Source organism: Falco naumanni, chromosome 5, assembly GCF_017639655.2.
Source record: "Falco naumanni isolate bFalNau1 chromosome 5, bFalNau1.pat, whole genome shotgun sequence".
In the NCBI taxonomy this organism is placed as follows: domain Eukaryota; kingdom Metazoa; phylum Chordata; class Aves; order Falconiformes; family Falconidae; genus Falco; species Falco naumanni.
This window is the reverse complement of record NC_054058.1, coordinates 180,597-202,257: the sequence shown is the minus strand read 5'-3', so window position 1 is coordinate 202,257 and position 21,661 is coordinate 180,597.

Genomic DNA, 21,661 nt, shown 5'->3' with positions numbered 1-21,661 from the left:
ATATTCAAATTTATTTATAAAAATTATGTATGCAACAGCCTAAAGAGTTAAATTATAATTCCCTCATGTAAGAAAGGGGAAAAGAGAGTTTTGTGTCTTCATATTTGAAGCTATTTACATGGCCATCTCTAATATCATACGAAGTGTTTCAAACAACACCTTGGGATTTACATATGGATTTTACATATGAGCTCCTTGTAACAAATGCAGCACTAATCATTCTTCTTTTCATGCAAATACAGTTGCATGCTGATCACTTACAGTGGTCCCTGCTTTTGCCTTTATAACTGTATTTTCCAGAGCACTGACAAAACTCGGTCTTATAAAGTATAACTTTACCAAGTTAAGTTACCACTTCCTTGGTGAGCTATAAACTAAAATAAGACAACTAATTCCAGGGTATTTTCACATTAAGAAGAGAGAGACTTGGAAGTTTGGTTTTGTAATGAAAATAATGCCCTTCTGATGTGACCTTACCAGTATGTTAGCTCTTCATGCCCTTCCATATTAACAGGCAACACGACACTCCTCTGCTTTACAGGAGCTATTACAGGGGCAGCTGAAAAATGGAACAGAGGAAAAAATGGGTTTATTTCTCCATAATGTCCATCTTTCATGTGCAATTTCTTCAATATCTTTGGCAGAAGTTGCTTTGTAAAACATTGTCTTGAAAACATTGAGCATCTTCTCTTAAAGTACAACTCTTCTGCAATGTCTATCTGTAAGAAAACAATGGTAGAATCTGTACTTTTAGGCAACAGACTAAGCTCATCAAACATCTTGTACTATAGAGCTCCTGTTCTCTGGATCCCAAAGGAGGTTAGAATAATGGAATAAACAGCCCAGCCTATTTGGAACTTGGGCATGTGTTGTAGTAATTCTAGACAATTTCTGACCGTTCTGGTAAAGGCTTACTTTAATAAATAAGTAGGCTGCCTGTGGAGAGTGGAATCATCCACTCTCCAGGTTGAAGAGAGTTCAGATTTACAATGCTGGACATATGCTCCCACTTTCTAATTGCATCTTGCTCTGTAAGACCAAATCATGTGGTCAGTTCAGCTCAAAACCTTCCTCTGTGTTTTGTTTCCGGAGTGTGTAATATTTAGCCGGCTTTCACCTGCTTTCTCATAACTTTATCTTGAGTGTTGTCAATAGCATTTACATTTCTGTGTCCAGAACCATGTAGAGATGTCAAAACCCTTGAAATATCCCATAAAGAGGGACACAATTGTGCATCCTAGCAATAGTCACATTGAAGGAACTGAAAAGAAGAGTAATTGAAAATTCTTACAGTTTAGAGGAAGTTTAGTTACTGAGTCTATCAAATCTTTACTCAAGATCTGAAGATCCTGAAGTGTTCAACCTAAACGCTGCCCAAAATTGCATGAGAAGATACTATTAGACCTCAACACAGAAAATTACTCTTCTCTCTGTTTTTACACTTTCTAACCACAGAACTGCCTTCCTGCCATGACCTTCTGCAGCAATGTCTCATGGCCAGCTTTACTGCAAATTTTTATTAGCCTCTTTATGGAGAGCTAAGCTGATCTAGAACCAGATTGACTGGCACATACATTAAGAATGAGCATTTCTGTGCCACAGCGTCTGACTTAACCCCCTCCCTGCTGCTCCTGGAACGTAAGTGCTGAATTGCTGTGTTAAGTTCTTTAACAGCCATTTTCCATGTTGACAATGCATGGCTCTCTTCAGTCCATAAATCTCTAAGTAATTCACAACTGCCTGTTACTCAAGGTGGTTTTTCCCATTAGACATATAGGGAATTGGTAGTGCTGCTGCCCATATAAGAACACTCTAAATCTGTTTCTCATACAAACAATAACCCTGTATCCATGGAATCTTAAAAGACATTAGTCTTCTATAGCAAGACTTATGTTTTAATTGTAATGAAAGTTCAGGCATCAACTGCTTAACTGATGTCTATCAGTTTCTAGCTGTACTAGGCTAATGAAGCTAACGATACGTAGCTAAGTGGATGTGCTTCTCTATCCAGAGCAGTGATTGACCCAACAGTGCGCTCCAGTGACTGCTTCCTCCAACAGCCCCCTTGTAGTTGTCTTGACTAACACCTCTTTGTTCAGGAAATCGACACAACTGAAAAACACGTTAAAAGGCTTTTCCTTCATTCCTTATATACAGCTGATGTCAGGGTTTGTTCATATGGCTGTGTTTAGAGATTGTTTTCAAAGCTGGGAGGTATGTTAGATTTTTTTGCTAATGAAGAGAGGTAAAAATATTCCATAGTGCAAAACTATATATACACTGTGTGCCAGGAAGGATCACAGATTTTGATTCCTCACTATCACAAGACTGTAATACGATATAATCCCGTTCACAATCTTAACAAGCTTTAAATAAATCACACAAACATTAAAATGTAAAGAAATCTCATAAAGAAATACAGGACCATGAAAAACATACCAAAAAATTACAATGGAAAACATAGACATACTTCTCCACACAAGGTCATCTACTTAATTCCAGCTAAAACTACTCAGAAGTTTATTTCTGACTTCAGGCAGTGGATTTCCTTTAAGTTTAACCATGTGAATATTAGGCAGCTGCTATACCTCAGGTTTTGTCAATGGTCAACAGCAGGAGACTGCTTCAGATGGGAGCACATCCAGCCTTGGGAGCCTCTCTCGGTTATAGAGGGAACTTTACTATCTGACTAGTGACATACAGATGTCTACAATTTAGTTAAGATATCTGCCCCTACATCAATCAAGACCTAATACGCTGAGCTGCAAGGAAGTTAATTTCCTGATCACTCCCTTGCGTAGCAGGATTTTGCTGTGATAAGATACTTGTTAATTTTAAAAACACACATGTGTGACTAGTTTAAATTAGCACTAAGTGCAGGTTACTGATTATTTATGAACTCTCAAAGTAGCAACAATTAGTGGTGTACATTTCAACTTTGATTCCTCTGCAAGTGGTCTACTTCTTAGCAAACATTTCATCCATTTGGGGGGGCCTTTCTGTATTATGATAAAAATCTAGACAGCTAGTTACAAGAGAGAGAGATGTATTTGAACCAGAAATACAACAGCGTTGAGGCACTAGATAAAAATGAAACCTTCACGATTTTCCTTTCAATTTCCCTTTAGGGGAAGTTTATAGTGTTTCCCCTTTTTAAGTGGAAGTGCAACACAATTAAACAGGCATCACTTCACTGGCTTTCGGATTACAGCTGAAGCGTTGATCTATTTAATGTTAGCACTTCACACAATTCATAATTACAGAAGGAAAAGGAACTCAACTCTTTCACTGAGCTCAGTGTCACTTTGGAAGTCTGCCTTCTGCTTTGACCTCAATAACCTCATTTGCAGTAGGAACTGAATGCTTCCAAATCTCAAAGGCAGGGCTACTTTTCAGTCAGAAATCCAGAAGACATTTTTAGCATGTCAAGAAGGCTTACTGGTAACTTCTGGTTTTTATATCCATAAATATCTATCAGTCCTTAATTTTTTCTGATTATTAGGATCTGAAAATTTGCATCAAGAAGAGCTTGCTTATTTGAGATATTTGTTATTTCCATGTTTTACAAATTTCAGTAATCCAGTCAGGGAGCAAAGCCATTACTGTGTGATTTTGAAAATCATCCCAATTGAATACACTTGTTTTATTTGCTACTGTGTAAAATCATTGTATTAATGTGTGAGAATTGTCATCCTGCACTGCTGATCTATCACTGCTTTGAGATCTAGCATGCTTTGCAATGTTGGTGTTTTTTTTTTATAGGATGACTAAATTTGGAGAATAAAAAGTAAGATTGCTTACCTCTTAGTCCCCAGGTTAAATTTGTAAAAATAACAGTTAATATGGAGCTAGACAAATTCATATCTTTCAAATGAAAAACTTGAATCAGAGAGGCTACTACCAAAGAGTAGATGATAAGTATGGAGTTCTATGTAGGGTACATATATGGGGTTCAATTCCCAAACCTGAACTACACTTGAAAACAGCTGAATAAAAAAATAAAATCAGTATCCCCAGATACCAGATTTTTTGCTCTGGTTGTATTTATGGATGAAAGGGAGGAAATGGGAATGCATGAATGCACTCTCACCTGAAGTTAGCTAACTCATGATACAGTCCTAATTGAGAGAAGGGTTTTTTAGAGTTAAAAGGTAGTACCACAGCCCACTTAGGCTTAAACTTGCCTTGCTAAGTGCAAACAATAACCTCCACAAGACCACATACTCCCTACCCCCCTGCAACAGTCCTTACTATCGACACAGCAAATTCAGTATGTAATTAACTGATCCTCTTCCTCTGCCTTGCACAATGACTCTTAAGCATTTCCTAGCATCTCTTGCCTACAGAGGGTTACAAACATTAAAGACATAAAAGCTATTTACCATAGTAGTATTTGAGATTATCATTGAAGATTAGGAGCTAATTGGTCACACTAAGACAAATAAAATTTAGTGTTATTGTTCCCATTTTGCATACCATGGAATTGAGATACAGAGTTAAGCTGCCCAAGGAAATAAAAGTATTTGGCAGCACAGTTGCTGTCACATTAACATCACTTTAGAGTACACGTAAGATACATATAGTAGTATAGCGAGCAGGCCATTCTACTGGATGTATACAACTATCTATAAACTATAGGCTCTGAACAAATTCAGGGGCACACTGCCATCCAGAGGGACTTCGGCAGGCTGGAGAAATGGGCTGACAGGACACCCATGAAGTTCAGCCAGGGGAAATGCAGAGTCCTGCACCTGGGGAGGAGCAACCCCACGCACCAGCACATGCTGGGGCCACTGGCTGGGAGGCAGCCTGGCAGGAAAGGACCTTGAAGTCCTGGTGGACACCAAGCTGACGATGAGCCAGCAAAGTGCCCTTGCCACAAAGGTAGCTAAGGGTATCCTGAGCTGCATTAGACCAAGTATTATTAGTGGCAGGTCAAGGGAGATCTTTCCCCTCTGCTCAGCTCTGGTGGGGCCACACTTAGAGTCCTGTGTCAAGTTCTGGGCTCCTCAGTACAAGAGAGACATGGACATAATGGAGAGAGTCCAGCAAACCAGCAAAGCGACAGAGTACCTCTTGTATAAGGAGAGGCTGAGAGAGCTGGGACTGTTCAGCCTGGAGAGAAGCCTTTGGGGGGGGGGGGGGGGGGGGGGCGCGCGGGGATCCATCGATCTGCACAAATACTTGAAGGGAGGAGGCCAGGAGGATGAAGCCAGGCCTTTTCCAGGTGGTGTCCAGTGGCAGGACCAGAGGCAGCAGGCACCAACTGAAACACAGAAGGCTCTGTTTGAAGTTCAGGAAACACTTCTTTTGCCCAGGGACGTTGCAGAGTCTCCATTCTTGGAGATACTCAAAAGTGGTCTGGACATGGTCCTGGACAGCCTGCTGTAGGTGAACCTGTTTGAGCAGGGGGGTTGGACAATGGCCTCCAGAGGCCTCTTCCAGCCTCAGCTGCTCTTGTGATCTTTTTCTATTTTCCAGTAGCACTGATTAGATTGGTGTTAAAGACACACAAAGACCATTTAAATCCAAGCTGATATGAATCACAAGTGTAGCTCAGTTATCTGTACTTTTGAGACCCACAAGTGTGAGAAGGAACATATTTTAAATGACCAGCAGCTGTATTGTATATAGATAGGTTCTTTCATTTCACCAGCATTTTGCAGCTTGATTGCATTCGCAATAGGACTTCCTTCTCACGCCAAACACTGAAATGCTTGATAAAAAGAATGTCTCCTTACTTGGTCAAATCGATGTACATGGCTGCTGTAAAGCTGAGTTACCTAGGATGAGAAATGGCTGGCAGAAATAAAGTACCTCATCAAGCATATAAAAATAGTGTAAAATTTGGAGGAGAAGGATCAATTTTAAATTATAAGGACAAAAGCCTATCTACATTTTAAAAAATGAAATGCTTTTGAAAACACTAGAAAAAATATTTTGATGTTCCAGGATATTGCCCCCACAAACCTTAGGAAAATCAGACAATCAAACAGTTTCTTGAACATTTGTAACCTGATCTTTTTTGTCTGGGCAAATTTCCATTTTCCTCTGTGTGTATTGGAGTAATCTTATTTAAAACAATAATTTTCAGTTTGACTACTACATTGCAACATGTACTTCAGCCCCATCTGGGTCTGCAGGAATCCCCCCTTAGCACATGCACCCATGTGAATGCTGTGGCATCCAAACTCATCTGTGTCCGCTTGTGGACAAACTTATATGCTGTTTTGGTTGCTGCTCAGCTCTGAGGAAAACAAATTCTGTCTATCTAAAAAGTTCTATCTGTTTGCTGTGCCTGATTTGACTTTTCTCAGTAAAGACATGGGTCAGCTCTTTCAAAGTACTGAATGGCTGACAGGGAGTGAGATGGTTCTGAGAGGGCAGGGCAGGCTTTTCTAGGCCTTTTCCTTGTCAAAAGTCAGGCCCTTCACATTTAATCACTTTTCGAGAGACTGTTCTTCAGCTAAGATAACTAGAACAAAGTTTGTCTCATCTCTCTAGTAAATGCTTCTGAGAATACAACCCACAGAGCAGTTGTGCATGAAGCAAGGTGCTGGCATGAACACGTGTTCCTATCTAACCTGAACCCACTGTCACAGACCCTCATGTGAGCCAGATGCCAGGCAGCTATACGGATTGAGTTACCTATGTTTTCCCCACCCCTTTAAAGCCATTTACCTGTTTGCAGAAAGACAGATCTCCCACCCTGACTGTCCGTGATGCTGGAAGGCAAGGGATGCTTATGTTCCCCGTCAGCAAGGTTCCCACGCCTGTCCTTGCCCACCCGCCCCGTCTCCCCACAAGCCCTTTGGCAGGAAAGCAGCGGTCTTACATGCATCGGGGCAGTGAGGCTCTGAGTTCACAGGGTTTATCCTCCTGCAGCTCAGTGGTTGGTTCGCACCCAAAGACCTGGCTCGAGCGAGCCTGCCAAACCTGCAGCAGATTACAATCATTCCAACTCATGCTTTACGGATCAAAACAAGTTTTCTTTGATTTCTGGTCATGATTAGGGAATGAGACTGCCATTCTGGGTTTATGGTGCCAGCTAGATTATACTGTGGCTATGTTATATCTGTTTAACAAGAGACCCATAACCTAACTCAGCCTTACATGTCAGTTTTGGGTTGGTGTGCTTTTCATGTTCAGTCAGTTGGGTAGCATGAGAGAAAGAAGAAATGATAGTCTGATTCCTGGGCCCTCACATTTTTTTATTGCCAATCTACAGTGATGAAATTTTTCATTCAGGGATAGCAAGTACTTGCAAGGATATTTTTGCAGGTGTAACAGAGGTCTGCACTAAAGAGAACTTACAGAAGTGACCCCTTCTCGACCCCTTTGCTGATAGACTTTTGGTTTAATGACTCACACATGGGGAAAAGAACACCTTAGGACAGCCAGAGGGCATAGGTAGGACAGCCAGGACTGGGTTTTAAGCGTATGCATGCGAGCTCACTTGTGGTAGAAAGAGATGCAAGAGAGAAGCTTGCCTAGAACTTAAAGCAAGAGGAGCTTCAAGCGAATCTTCCCATTTGGTCTCTTGTCCCTATCAGTGTTCCCTCTTCTGAAGACAGTGACAGAATGTACCTGGAAGAGAAAGAAAGTGAAAAGGAGAGGATGTAAAACAGAGCCCCTGACAACCCTTGACACTTCTCTTGTAACTCTGCTGTTTCTCTTAAAAACCTGTTCTTGAAGATATGTGCTGGAAGTCCTGTGTGGACCACAAACAAGACTTTCTGCAGAACACAGCAGACCTCTTGCAGCATCTGAAGAAAGCTGCCTCCCTTTAAATCAGGAAGGGGTCTGGAAGAGAGGTGCTTGCTACCTCTTCTCAGCAACCCTGCAGCAGGCTGCCTGTCTCTGAAACCCAGACAGGTTTTCTGTCATAGCTAAGGGTTGCAGTTCTCTGCCTTTCTTCTGCACTGACTATTTCTGCAGAAGCACCTGTTTCCACTTGCAATGTGTTACCCCATGTAGAACTGAGAGGGAAAGAGATAGAGGCAGCAGCCTGAGCTTGGCTGTGGAGGGTGCAGAACTGTGGGGATGGTCCTGCCTAAGGATTGTGTGTTGCTCCTCTGGAACTCTTTTGTTCCCAGCTTACAGGGTGAAAGAACTCAGGCTAGGTGCCTGGACAAAATCAACGTACTGCAGCAAAAAAAGGTATGTGCAAGACTTACTGTTCCTTCTGCCTTTTGCTTCAGGGTTGGTTGGTGGTTTTTTCTTGTCTGTTGTCCCCACCTGGCATTTACCAGTGTTTTGCCCTAGACTTCGATGCAGAGAATAATTGCTGTCTCCAGGTAGTTTGGAAACAGTTCTTGCTTTCATATATCGTCGGGCGTTAAGAAATGGGCATTCCAAAGATGCTGAGGACAAAATGAAGGACACTACAACACAACGGCATAGCTGATTTGACAACTGGGAATTCAGCAGCTCCAGATGGTCAGGGAAAGCACAACAGACATAAGAATCTTTTGCCATCATTAATAGTTTGTGGAATGAGGGAGCCATGCTCTGACCTTTGGCCTAATTGCAACCAGAAATTTGATATGTCACACCCATATTTATATCATGTCCTCTCTGATATGTCTCTTCTCTGCCAAAATGGTTGTGGCTAGGGACAAATTTTTAAAGCTTTTTAAAATGTGTGACTGTGAGGAAGAATAAAACAGTGATTACAGGCACTTTCCACCATCTAGATGCATAGTCCTAGGGGAAGAAAGTCAGCCAGTGAGTAATTGTAGAGCCTCTTTGGTGAGGCTGAATTGATGTGGTCTCAGTAAGCTGATGTTATGTGCTTTGGCTGCCACTGAAAGCAGAAGTTTTCTCCTTGTGTCCAAGACTTTCTATGTCTACTGTATCACTTCCTTTGTGAACACGCCAATGTTAGTGTGGCATGGCGGGGCTGTGTGCTGGAGCAGAGAAGTAAGCTTGTTGCTTGTTGCAAACTGAAACCTGAGAAAAAGGTTTGTTCTCAGCTGGGTGGGTTCTTGATGTGTTGTGAACTGAACAGGAATTAATCGTGGGAGATCACATACCTGGGGCAGAGACAAGGGTGGGACTGAGCTCCCCCCACAATGGTTGTGCAGCTGCAACCCAAGACAGAACGTGCTGGCTGTTGATCCACCTTGCTCTGCTGCCATGCTTTTGACATCCTTTTCCAACAGTGAGGTCCAGTGAGGTGAAGGATAGTCGAACAGCCTGAAATCAGGCTGGCAAAGGGACTATCACTTCAACACTGGCACACACTTCAACGAAGTGTGCTTGGTGAATGGGTAGCCAACTAGTTCCTCTGAGTTTTAGCTGTCTGAGAAGTATCTCATCCCTACTTGCAGGGAGTTAGCAATCACGGCTGTTGCTAATTTTCGGGACCCACACCATAGTAGCCATAGCATCAGTATTACTGGAATGATTTTTAGGAGAGGGAGGGGATGATCAAGGTGACCTGCTGCTCTATAGCTGGGTGGTCAGAATACAGCAGGAGAAAGAAAAAATTGTTGAAGGAAAAATGTTCATAGTGCTAACATAGTAGCTGCTGTGGATTCTGCTCTTGCAAGGTGTTTGGGGAAACAGAACTGCAATGTGGGTGAGTACTGATCACTGTCCTGTGGGTGGCCAAACAGGTGAACCACAGGACTGGCTTGATCAGTTTTCATTCTATTCAGTCTTAGGGTGTGCATGCTGTAATTCTGTTTGGCTTAATTGTGATGGCTCGCACCTGAGGAATTCACAAACATGAAGGCAGTAAAACCTGGCTTGAGAACCAAAGACCAGAGGGCCAGTAATTGTACAGTAACTAGAAGGTTAGCAACTGGAAACCTTTTTCCTAAGCCCTCCTGCTCTATTACCAAAGTTCACTACCACTGAATTAATGAACTGTTCAGAGCAAATACTGAAATTAATGGAACGTGTCTGAAAACAGGAAAGTGGTAAGATGTTAGAATATTTTCATTGTTAGTGACTTCCTTTTTAAAAATTTTAGCCTATTTAAAAGGAAGAGGATAACAATGAGAATATTGTAATGCCTAGGGCTAGAAGCAGCCACAAGTTGAATGAGAGAAGTGACAGTCGTGGAGCCAACAACCCGCAGAAGACTTATTCCTGTCCCATTCTGTAAATGAGTAAGACACCTTTTTGCTGGAATCATGTGTTCGGCCTTGGTTATCCTGTCTCAAAAAAATAAAGGGAATGTAAGAACGGATACAAAAACTTATTTAAAGCATGAAGAAAATACAATGTGAGACAGTTTAAATTGTTTGGTTTAGAAAGATTAGTAAGTGGGAGGGTGTGTGCATAGAGGGAAGATTTCCTACAATACTGAATGAAAAGGGAAGGTTGATTCTGTCCTTCATTTAATGGAAGAAATAAGAGATGTTGCCAACTGAAAAAAGCAATGCTTTTTACAGAAAGTGTAAAACACTTCTGGAACTGGGTATAGTGAGGTAAATGCACAGCACAACTGGAAAAAAAAAAGTGTAGAGAAACTAGAGTTTGGGGGTGGGTTGGGGTTTTTAAGGTAGATGACATTCATACCATTGCTATTACCACAGATCTAGTGTATGCAGTGGGAGATGCAAGAGACTTGTTTAACAGCATTCTCAAGGTGAAGCCCAACCAGGAAAGAGACAGTTACAGGTACTGCGGATTGTCCTGTCCTCAGTGCTACTATGCCAGTTTATACGGCACTGCCCCTGCCCCGCAACAGGCACACTGCCTTGTGTACTTTATAAACGGATCTGATCCCGACACTAGCATTTAAAAATCCTCTGGCATCTTTCTGCATCATACATGTCTCTGGCCGTGTTCTCTGACACAACACTGAATTAGTGAGCTGTCACTGTGGCACAACGTGGCCAAGGCTATGTTGCCCCACTTTCACACAATAAAAAGAGTACAAGCAGCTTTTAATCCTGAATTTTAAATTGATAAAGGTGCATGGCTTTCGATAACTTGTATTACCTCTCCCCATTTTCAACCTCACAGTGCAGGGAGAGCTTCCTTTTTGGTGAACTCTTGTCTCCCAGTAGGCTAATGCTGAATAAAACCTTTGACTATATCTTAAGGGGTAACATTCTGTAATTTTGTGTTGCATTAAAAATAGGACTGAGTGGATTTTCCAGAGGTTTTTTTTTTTTTATTTAAATGATTATATATATATTGATTATGCATTTTAAAATTATTATAGATCATTAAATTATGCATATATCACTAGAAAAAATGCATAACATTTCTCAACAATACATGTGTTCCTGATGTAGGTAAATCCAAGTGGTATCAGTGGTGTGCTCATGTTTTGTGTTACACCAGTGTTGTTTATTCACATATCTAAAAAGCACCCCACTACCTAGCAGGAACTGGAATTTCATGTAGAACTGTCTGTGACATTCTTCTAGATGATTACATAGATAACATGCTGAGGAATGCAGCAATGCTAATAAAGTATTAGGAAAGTAGTCATTACCATAAATGACTGTATTTTTAAGAGTGACTTTTTCTAACAGGTTTATCTAAAGGTTTATTATGTAACATAAACAGCCCACAGCACTGCATTTTTATGAGCTAAATCCTACTCTCAGTGACACTGTCCAACCTCATTGACCTCAGTTAGTCTGTCCAAGTGAGCCCAAGAACAGATGACCTTTTGACCAGTATTCACATCCTCTTCTGTTGTCTCATAAGGCTACACCAATAGTTCAAGGTTGTTTTCATGTTTGAAATCCAGTTTAATTTTCTTTTTAAATTAGAATAGGATAGTATATTTCTAGTTGGAAGGGACCTACAATGACCACCTAGTCCAACTGCCTGATCACTTCAGGGCTGACCAAAGGTTAAAGCATGTTATTATGGGCGTTGTCCAAATGCCCCTTCAACACTGACAGGCTGGGGCATCCACCACCTCTCTAGGAAGCATGTTCCCATGTTGGAGCACCCTCCCGGTGTAGAAGTGTTTTCAAATATCAGTTCTGAGCCTCCCCTGGTGCAGCTTTGAACCATTCCCACGTGTGCTATCGCTGGATACCAGGGAGGAGAGCTCTGCGCTCCCTCTCCCCTTGCCCTCTTTGGAAGTCACAGAGCGCAGGGCCACCCCTCAGCCCCCTCTGCCCAAGCCAGGAAGACCCAGTGCCTTTGGCTGCTCCCCATGGAACGTGCCTTCCAGCCCCTCCAGCAGCTCTGTTGCCCTCCTCGGGACGCGTTCAAGGGTCTTTGCAGCCTCCTCACAGTGCGGGGCCCAGAGCTGCCCCCAGGGTGGGAGGTGAGGCCGCCCCAGCGCTGAGTGCAGTGGGATACCCCCCAGTCCGGCCGGTGATGCTGCGGGTGCTGCGCCCTGGGGTGCGGCTGCCCTCGGCTGCCAGGGCTCACTGCTGGCTCCTGCAGAGCCCGCTGCCCGCCAGCACCCCAGGGCGCTCCCTGCGGGGCCATGGCCGGCCACTCTGCTCCCAGCTGGTGCTTGTGCCTGGTGTTCCTCTCTCCCGGGCGCAGAATCCTGCATTTGTTCCAGTTGAATTTCAGCCACTGGTGACTGCCCGGAGCTCCAATCTATCTAGATCCCCCTGCAAGGCCTCTTGTCCCTCAGAGAGTCAACATCACCTCCCAGTTTGGTATCATCAGTGAACTTGCTGGCAGTGCATTCAGCTCCTTCATCCAGGTCACTGATATAAATACATTAAACAGAAGTGGCCCTAGAACTGAGCCCCGAGGCACACCACGGGTGGCCAGTCACCAAGGAGACACAGCCCTGTCCCCCAGAGCCCTCAGAGCCGGGCTGCCCAGCCAGCTCTTCACCCAGCGCATGTGCACCTGCCCAGCCCGCAGCAGAACAGCTTGCCCAGGTGGATAGTATGAGGGAGGGTACTGAAGGTCTTACTAAAATTGAGATGAATTACGTCTACTGCTTTCCCTTCACCCACTGGGTAGGCAGCGTTACAGTAGAAGGACGTCAAATGAGTTAGGACGTTCCCCAGTGAACACGCTGGCTGTGCCTGATGGTTGCATAATTCTTTAAATGCTTTTCAATAGCAGCCAGTATAATTTTCTCCATAATTTTCCATGTACTGAGATTAGGCTGACAGGTCTGTAGTTTCCTGGATCTTCCCTCATGCCCTTCTTTTAAATTAGAATAATGTTGCCTAGCGATGACCTCCCCAGGCTCCCAAGGCCTTTGTAGGTTATTTCATCAGGTAGAGACATGCATAGTAAGTTCAGTGAATTAAAATAAAGGTAGGTGGGGCAGAATCTTCTTAAACACCATTTTGTGCTCTACTTTACAAAAGAGATGCCTTTAGCAGGTCTGCTTTTTTAACAAAAGCTGAGGTACAGGGTTGCCAGCGCCCTGGAGATGGCCTGCCACAGCCGTGTGAGAAGCTCAGGTTCTAATACCAGTTATCCTTGATTCCAAGAGGGAACGAGTCTTTCTGTGCAGGATGCTGCTCACATTACTGAACTATAGGATTCTTCCAGAATTAGGAGTTCTCCATCTTTTTACTGTTTCCTTATATATTTATACATATATATATAAAAGAGAAGCTATCTTCCACCTGGGGATACGGGGAGCGATTTAATACAGAATACTTGGTAGGAGTCTGGTCAGAGCCGTTTCTGAGACTTTAATTCCAGTCTTGCTCTGAATCGTATATTATATGGTTTTAAATTGAGTGCTGCCACAGAGTAGGTGACTGAATTGAAAGACACAGTAAGGTATTGCTTCCTATTCTTTTAAATTTTGGTTATGATAGTTCTGTTATTTGTGCCTCAATCCAAAATCCATAACAGATTAATACTTTTTGGTTATACATTTTTTGTAAAATTTGTTCCAAATTGCTGCATAGACTTAAAGTCCAAACTGCATTTTCCTTTGCAAAAATTACGAAACCGTCCCCAACAAATCCTCAATTCCATTAGATTAAGTGGAGTAAACCCAAGTATGAATATTAAGACATGCAAAGTGTTTGAGTTCTGATAGATTTCAAGAAGTTTGATGTGCCTCTGCACTACTCTAGTCAAGAGGTTCCGCAAGTGCATATCACAGGTAACTGAAAAGGTATTCTTTTTATTTGCACAACTACTCCAGGTTCTTGTGGTGACATTCCATCAACCTTGCTCTAGAAGCACCCTGTGGCCAAAAATAAGATAAGGTTGAGTCTTACTTTCAGGAGCATTAGGTCCCAATCTTAACCTCAACTCAGGTTTATTCTAAAAAAAAAAAAAAAAAGAACTCTCCAGTGTACCAAATCAGATACCTCATGCGCGATACTATTTGCTTTGATAGTCATCTACTCATAGACATTTTTTATGTTCACCTATGTTTTCTTCAATAAAAATAACCTAATTAGGAACTCAAACATATCCACTTATTTCTTGCATTTATGCATTAGAAGTTCAGTATGCAAGAGCTTCTCAAAGAAAAATATAGTATTTAAAGTCATGGACGCCGGTACCTTATAATGTCATATAATCTATATTCCTTCTAATGAAGGTCCTTCCGCTTTACCACAATCTCAAAGACCTCAATTCCTAACTTTTTTAAAATGGAGATATATCAGAGATGAGATAATCTTTCAGGGCATAGGAAATCTTTATCTCCTGAGTTACCTGTTCCTGGAACGAACAGAGTAGTAGATACTATGCTTCCAGCCTAGCTGTACTAGCTGTATTTTGGAGGAGAACTCTGGTCTATTAAGAAAACATCATGAGTTTTATTTGGAGCTTTCCAGATTTTTTATTTTGATAATCACAGAAGAGGGGTATTTGGTAGTGTTCCTTAAAATTGTTTTCATCAAATAGATCTGAAATAATAAACTATTATTTCAGTGGTTTTAAACTTGGACTGGCCAGAGGCTTTTCTAATCTAATATACCACTACTGTTGGTACCCTGTGCTGCATGGTTCTGAAGAAGGTAAAAGAGCACTCACAGTTAATACCTTGTAAAATAAACTATTCACCTTTGGTTTTTATTTTGAAACAAAGGCTACATTTCCAAGGCTTACTGGTGTGCCCATAGAGAATTGCCCCAGATCTATTATTTCTAGTAATACACTGAATATAGTGTGCTGGCAGTTCTGGTTGCTGCTGAGGTGGAGGTGAGGATGGTTACATACGAGCTTATGAAGACAGTGATTCTAATCAAGTGCTTTGTATGGATCATCCCTAAATCACATGTAGATATGTCTGGAGGAGCAAGACAAGGCAAGAAGCAAGAGGGGAAAGACTAGTTCAGTTTGCTTAATTTCATGACGACTGAGTTGCCATAGCATATTCAGAATGACGAACAGAAGGGCTAACAAGAAGTCTTAATACACCAAGAGATTGTGTTTTGATCAGAAATGGATGTGCTGAAATTACTTGAAAGGATTGTTAGCATTGACTCCTTCTGTAAGATATATCATCAGTAGCCAGCGTATACATGTTTAAATTGTTCCTGATTAGAAGCTGCATGGACTTTGCAGGACCAGTTTCCAGAGAATGGCTGCCATTGCAAATAACGGCAGCATTAGTCACTCGTTATGAAAATGTTGAATGTGTTAATTACAAAAACTATATGCAAGGGTGTTTTATTCGTCTAGACCAACAGAACAGTTTTTGAATTTCATTCAAAAGATACCTTTGATATAAGTTTAAACTATCTGAAAACAAATATATTTTATTTGCAAATTATTTTAGTTTATATCAGGAACTGTGGGAGTTCTATGAAGTTCCATTTTCTGAAAGGAAGCACAAATATAAAATTGTAATATAGAATTCTGTCTTCCTATTTTTATTTTTGGTTTGATTTTATGTTCAGTCAAATGGATCATATGTATGGAAGTCTGTAACTTCAAGAACAGTTGTGATGAGGGTGACATCTATGAGCAACCTGTTCTGTGAATACTTAAAGTATTCATAGAAATCCCATCTGAATTGCAGCTCAGATGGATCCAAAGATTATCTGCTAACACCCTGATGTTCTGGGGCATCAGAGTAACAAGATTTCATGATCTCAGTGGAGCACAGGACATGCCCTATCAACAGAAATAGCTGCTGGTACGTTCAAGATATCTAGATAAGTCTTCTGAGGTAAGAGCCAGAGTTACGTTGCTCTGGACCCCTGTGTCTGGGCTGGTGACCACAGGGAGCACAGCACATGTGCCTGCAGTGCAGCAGAAAGGATACGGGTGGCTGTGTTCCTCTTGGGGCCTGAGGCTAGACACAAACTAGGAGCTGGGGCTCTTTGTTGCATCGTTCTTCTATTCATAGCGGCAAGACCACTGGTATAAAGACAAGCCTACTTAAGATGACAGCACATGATTTTCACAGTGTTTTTCATGTCAGATTCCCAGGGTATTTTTCAGGGGTTACCTGAGCATCTGAGATATGAAAGGAACCACTCTGCCCACAGCTACAGAGCCCCAGAACTGACCCAGGTCTCATCCAAATCCAGTGTGTTGTGGAAAGTACCAGGTCCTTGTTCAAGGCCCTTGCTTAGTGTAGTGTGAGAGGATGAAGGTGACAGAGAGTTGGTCCTCTTCCAGGCTACTGTCTTTTACTAGTGACTCTCCTTGTAGATGGAAGAGCCCCCAGGATCGTGCTATGCCAGAGAAGAAAGAATAGGGCAAAAATTTGAGAAAAGCAGCACATTTCGGATTGCCATTAGGCAATCCACTGAGTTCAGACACCTCCTATTATTCAGAATGTCTGAGCAAAATGTACATCTTTGTGAAGTCACAAAATGCCTTTGTTTATGACCCGTGTGTGCCCAGAGTGTTTGCTGAACAGCACTGTAGTAATAACATGTCATAGGTACAAAATGTGGCAGTGCTGGCTCCAGTTCTGTGCTGAGAGATGATCTGTAGCAAGGGCTAGTGGCAGGGAATGGGAACAAATTAAGAAAACACCCATCGTTCTGCTGTTTTATCATTTTAGAATTGCTGTATCCCTCTTCCAAGCCATAGATACAGAAGTGAAGGTAGGGAATTGCTCCAGGAAAAAGTTCTATGCTGAGCCTCGCTTCTACACACAGCTCTTCAAACTGCTTATCTGATTTGACTCCTAAGAACGAAGCCTAAAAGGGAGCACTCCCAAACTGATTTTGAACTAATGTAAAAAAAAAAAAAAAAATCATGTTTTTATTATGGACATTCTGATTCTGAATAATTGTACGCCCTTGGGTTTGGAGAGGCACAAGCTGGGCACTAGGGCTGACTGGGAGGATCACTGTGTTGATAGAAATGGTGAAGTTCTAATACATGCAATGGATCAGTCTATAGCTTCAGGCACATCGTATGCCTCTGTACGTATGAGTTTCCCCATCTGAAGATATTATGATGTTGTGTAGGAGGGATATATATTTCACTTTGTCAGAATTACTTAACCTACATACCACGAAAGCAGTGTCTGTTCTAATGATCAGGTTTCAAGGCTTTTTTCCTTCTTGCCTTTCTCTGGCTTCCATCCTCCTTGCTTCCTTTCTTAAGAAGTTTTGCCACAGGCCCATGGAAATATTTTTCTATTGGCAAAACAAAGAAGCACCAACAAAAATACACATCAGTTCCATTCGTTGCCCTGTTTGCCTTGGGTGTAATTAAATAGATGAAATGATTCAAGCTCAAGAAATGGCACTGGTTTTGTGTGTGTTTAAACCTTTCCAGACTCTGTTGCAAAACCTCTATAAAGGGGGAAGAAAAAGGCTTAAAACTCAGCTTAGCCTAGTGACCTACCTAAAAAGGAAGGAATCAATCCTATGTATTAATACAATAATTGACCACATATGCACAGAGATTACAGGCCTCCTAACTGAGAGCAGACACTAACTGTTGACCTTTAGAATGAATTATTTTATTCCAGAGGTACAGAGAACCATTTCGAGTCTGTCTTCATACAGTGGGGGGTAGTGAATGGGTGATGAAGGAAAATAGAACATTCTAAGCCAGTGCTTGCTTGCAGCAGGAGGTAAGGTAAGAAGGCAGCAGACAGCATTCGTGTTTGGACCCTTTTGGACCAGGGCATTGCTCCCATTATTGTTCAGTCAGTCTGTTGGGAGGATGGGAGAATGGGAAATGAGACGGTATTTTTTTGCTCCAGGGTTCTTTTTCAGGTTTTACTATAAGCACAGTGTGAAACTGGGTAACACAGAGATTAGTAAAAAGAGACAATGAACACATCACTGCGGGTCAATATGTCATTAGTGACATGATAATAAACAAAATGAGATTAAAACAGAGCAGTTTTACAAGACACTGGCGGTTTTTAGCAACCAGGATCCACACATAGAGAGGTCAGTCTCAAGTGGACTCTTTTTTCTTGTTTTTTTATTTTGTTTTGTTTTGGTAATACAGCCAAAGAAACCAAAGTTTTATAGCTATTAAGGAGCAAAGCTACCTATAGCAACAGACTGGGTGTGGGGGGGCAGCTTTGTCCCTGAAAACTATTTTGTAGTAGTACAGGACAAAGAAATCAACATAACAGTCAATGTGAAACTGTAAAAAAATACTACTGCAATCTCTTGGTGTGCATATTGAAAGCTTAAAAACTTGTTGAAAGGAACCCTAAAAATGAATAAATGATTGGAGAAACTTGCCTGACACTGGGAAGCTTAAAAGTGACCTGTCCAAGTATTAAAAATAAAAAAAATAGAAGTGCCTCCTTGTAAGTGTTAAGTACCTTCATAAGGAGAAAATGTCAGCTTTGCCACAGCTCTGTGAAGCATCTGAGAATGACATAATGAGAAGCAGTGGCTGGGAACTTAAGCCAATGTCAGTTTTTAACACAAGAAGTGATATTTTCTGTAACAGTGACATTGTTTAACAGGGGAACAAATTTCCTCAACAAATGATAAAAGTTTCACCTCCAATACTTTCTGGAAGACAAGAGCTCCATCTAGATATCTTTACCTAAATCCATGGTATGTGGAGAATTGTAAGCATGCAAGATACATAGAAGGTCTGACTAGCTGCTTTTAAGGTTGTTTCTGTCCTTAAATTCTAATAATCCCATTTTTTTCAAACAAGTACTGAACACAAAGTCAGTATAGGTGAGAACAGGGGTGGAGGAGAAGGGTAAGGAGTAAAAAGAAGGGCAGGAACAGCTACACTTCGCCTAGATAACAATTAGCATGTATAGGCATCATTTTCTGCCAAAATGGTCACAAAGAGATAAAGCCCGTTTTGTCCTTGTCCGCAGACCCTGGCTAAAGTCAGAGGTGGAGAACACCCTATACTCTGAGCAGGCTGTCGATGCTACTCCAGTCAGCTGGAGAGCTATTAAGTCAGTAGGAAAATGCCTCTTTAAACTGTTCTTTGTATGAACTGAACAGCTGAAACTGTTTTGCTCTTCATGCTACCAAGTCAGTGGATCCCCCCTCATTTTATCAAATGGAGCACAGTTCATTTAACTCCAGGCACCTCTGTGTTGGCAGAGGACTCATACCTTGACCTCCATTTGCTGAAGAGATAAAGATTAACGGTAGTCTAGAAATCTGGTTTATCTACACCTATTCTACAAATCTATAGAAGGCATCTAACACTAGTTCAGATGAAACCAAGGTTGTTTCTTATCTGGTATGTGAACTCTGGTATGGCTATAGACTGTCAGTCATATGAGATGTTTTGCTTATAGTTTTGATTCCTTGGATTTCTTAAGTGCACCTTGCTGGCTTGATAAAAGCATATGAAGCTACTGCCTATAAGTTGGCACCGAATAGTGATAACCTACATATTAAAAGAGAATAAATTGAGTGCAGAATTTCTTGTCTCTGCCCAGATAGTATATTGTGCAAGAACTGGTTTCACATACACAACTGGTTGAAATACACATCTTCACAGGCTTTTGACCTGGTTATTTCTGGATACTGGCTGGTGGGTTAGAATACCACCTGGAGGTTTAGTGTGGCTAAGACAAGTAGTGTCTGTTGTCCCATAACTTTTACATGCTCCTTTATCTCACATGTTAAAGGTATTTGCCTTGAAAGTTACAGAATTTGGGATTCTAGGCACAACTCTATGTATAGCAGAGAGAGAACATCCTGTTTTATTAGAGAGTGGATTCATACTGCAGGACCCACCCATGAAATAGCTGTTGTTCAGGATAAAGTGGAAGCTAATTTTGTATAAGATTTGTAATTTCTGATCCATAATATTTGATGATTTTCCCCTTTCTAACAGCATTATTTGGATGCAGCCTGCTGCTGTGACTGGGGAGGAGGTTCAGTAGCAGTAGAGCACAAACCAAAAGGTGGCTGCAGTGTCAGGGGGTACCAAGGGCCCTGTGCCCTCTTTTGTGCAGGACTTCGGAGAGCCATGCATGGAGCTACTCAGTAGTCACTCTTCCCTGAGATCACTTCTCTGTGCAAATATGTGAATACCAGCACTGGTAAGGGAGAAAGATGGACTCAAGACAGCCCAAATTGATTGGATTGTGTTGCTGTAGAATTTCTCAATCTGTTTATTTTTCTCAGTATTTTGAAGCCCTTCAAAATGTTTTCTCATTTGTAAAGGTAAAATCCCATCTTTTCCTTCCTGTATTTCAAACTGTAGGTTAGTCAAATTGCCCTGGCTTTTGGAGTAGTTGCCTGTTTCAGCTTTTTTGTAAACGAAGGACTAAATGCTGCATCATCCTTGATGGGCAGTAGATAAAAAAAAAAAAAAAAAAAAAAAAAGGAAGACAATAGAAGAAGAAAGAGTGAAGAAACTCAGTCAGATCAGTTTTATGCAAGAATGTTTGTGGTGGGCTACTTGCCTAGGATTTACTCAGCTTTTTGAGTAGGTTTTCACACCTGTAGCGATGTCTGTGCTGCCTTTGTCACATTTAAAGCTGTCTCAGTTAAATAAGCTGGGAGACACAGCAGTTTCAAATCCTGTAGTAGGATAACATTTTCAGTTACTCGGAGAGAAAAACAGCTGTACTTGCTGTCAGCTTGATAGTTCAGCTGTTTGGGAGTGTAGTACTCGCAGAGCAGAGGTGCAGAAGTCCTAAGACTATGCAGCCTGTATTCAGAGCCATGATGCATTTTGAAGGTGGTTTCGTATCCCCGTTGAAAGGCAGAATGCAGCGGGTTTTGCCTTCCAGACATTGATTTGAATACCCCTGTGATGTGTAACAAAGAGGGCTTATGCATCTGTCCCCTTCAGGAGATGGCTAAGCACATGAACTCCTTGCTTTTGGCAACCTGGACAGGTCTCCCACTCCCTTTCACTAAGGAGATACAACAGCCCAAGGATCTCACCGGGATCATGACTGACTGTAAAACTAACACATGATGGGCATGGCCAATCAGGGAAGTAGGATTCTGACAGAAATTAGTGTAACCATGCCCCAGAATCTCTGAGGGACTGGTCTAGATGAGTTTTCTCAAACTTCTTAATTCTGTTCTAGAAACACGACTGTGATGCAGCAAACATAAACTCTCTCCTAGGGTTCACAAACTTCTGATTTGAGCACAGGAGTTCTAATTTCAGAACTGCTGGAATTTTTCTGATTTTTTCTAATTGTAGAAGTATTCAGAATAAATTGTCACACAATTTTTAAAGAAAGTGTAATAAATCAGCAAAGCTTTATCTTCGCTCACATGTAACTGTCCCTGGTTGAGAAAATCAACAACAGTTTGTGCTGGGCTGTTACTGCTTGTGAAGCAGAACTCCGTTTCAAGGAAAAGCATCACTCTAACAAGCATGTAGGACACATACTAGAACTTTC